General features: G+C 43.5%; 1 non-coding gene across 1 annotated transcript; it reads left to right on the top strand.

Annotated features, from left to right (window-relative positions):
- The first annotated feature begins 588 nt into the window (after window positions 1-588).
- Window positions 589-660, top strand: TRNAP-UGG (transfer RNA proline (anticodon UGG)). Its single transcript has one exon. It is a non-coding gene; the product is annotated as a tRNA-Pro (tRNA).
- The last annotated feature ends 1,258 nt before the right edge of the window (window positions 661-1,918 follow it).

The raw sequence follows: 1,918 nt of genomic DNA, 5'->3' as shown, positions 1-1,918 counted from the left end.
CGTCATCCGCAGCAGCAGCATTACACTGGGCACTATCAACAGCACCAACATCACCACCACCAACAACAACCATCTCCACCACCACTACCACCTCCACTAACAACGAGCTACATCACCAATACCGCCAACAACAACAACCATCTAGTGAATTGTTCTATTGAACGCGTGAATGGCAGTATGAAGTCTAATATGCATAATGATGAAATATGATAGCCAGCCCTATATCGGTAGGTTGCTGACGCCAGCAGGTGTCCGCTGCGGGACACAGTAGGGCTGTGACGCTCTAGGGAATGTCAGCACACTGGGGCTTCTGCTTCTCTTGGCCTATTGGTCTCGTAGTGGGATTCTCACTTAGGGTGCAGGAGGTCCTGCGTAACTTCCGGACAGGCCCGAGATTCTTTTAAATAAATTACTGACTTTAATGGCTTTCATGAAAATAGATCTTGTCCAAAGTAAAACGAAGCTATGTACCAGTAAAAGTGGTTGTTTTAGTGGTGGAATTACTGTATCATGTGCAATAGGTTCCAGGTTTGGATCCCAGAAACACCAACTAATCATTTATGGATAAGACAAATTGTCAAAGACATTGGTCTGTTGGTCTAGGGGTATGATTCCTGCTTTGGGTGCAGGAGGTTCCGGGTTCAAATCCCTGACAGACCAGTCTATCATATATTTGTAATCTTATTACTTAATCATTCAATTTCTCAACCGTCATGATGAGCCTTTCAGCTCGTCAATACTGCCATGACTCGCGTCTCAGACCTAATGACCAAATTATCGTAATGTCAAAACCATATATTTTTATTATGGAATCATTGGTTGGTAATTCCATTTGAAAATCTGGAGACATCTGGCAATATGTCAGACAGGGATGTGGTATTTATTTGTCTTTTTGCGTGTGTGTGTACAATTTCTTCGTGCACGTGACCTTTCATGGGTGTCTTTATGTGTGTTTTCATACGTGATTATTCTTATTTGAGTTCTTTCAGACGTGTGTGTGTGTGTGTGTGTGTGTGTGTGTGTGTGTGTGTGTGTGTGTTTGTGTGTATGTGTTGGTGGTGTGTGTTGTGTTCTTGTATATTTCTGTGTGTGTGTGTGTGTGTGTGTGTGTGTGTGTGTGTGTGTGTTTGTGTGTGTGTGTGTGTGTGTGTGTGTGTGTGTGTGTGTGTGTGTGTGTGTGTGTGTGTGTGTGTGTGTGTGTGTGTGTGTGTGTGTGTGTGTGTGTGTGTGTGTGTGTGTGTGTGTGTGTGTGTGTGTGTAGAATTATCCAGAACACTTGAGAGGCAAGTGTTTTGGGAGCAGCTAAATGAGTGTGTTAGCGGTTTTGATGCACGAGACCGGGTTATAGTGATGGGTGATTTGAATGCAAAGGTGAGTAATGTGGCAGTTGAGGGAATAATTGGTATGCATGGGGTGTTCAGTGTTGTAAATGGAAATGGTGAAGAGCTTGTAGATTTATGTGCTGAAAAAGGACTGATGATTGGGTATACCTGGTTTAAAAAGCGAGATATACATAAGTATACTTATGTAAGTAGGAGAGATGGCCAGAGAGCGTTATTGGATTACGTGTTAATTGACAGGCGTGCGAAAGAGAGACTTTTGGATGTCAATGTACTGAGAGGTGCAACTGGAGGGATGTTTGATCATTATCTTGTGGAGGCTAAGGTGAAGATTAGTATGGGTTTTCAGAAAAGAAGAGTGAATGTTGGGGTGAAGAAGGTGGTGAGAGTAAGTGAGCTTGGGAAGGAGACCTGTGTGAAGAAGTATCAGGAGAGACTGTGTACAGAATGGAAAAAGGTGAGAACAATGGAAGTAAGGGGAGTGGGGGAGGAATGGGATGTATTTAGGGAATCAGTGATGGATTGCGCAAAAGATGCTTGTGGCATGAGAAGAGTGGGAGGTGGGCTGTTTAGAAAGG

Source organism: Panulirus ornatus, chromosome 38 (assembly GCF_036320965.1).
Source record: "Panulirus ornatus isolate Po-2019 chromosome 38, ASM3632096v1, whole genome shotgun sequence".
Lineage (NCBI taxonomy): Eukaryota > Metazoa > Arthropoda > Malacostraca > Decapoda > Palinuridae > Panulirus > Panulirus ornatus.
This window is presented reverse-complemented; position numbering and strand designations above follow the sequence as displayed.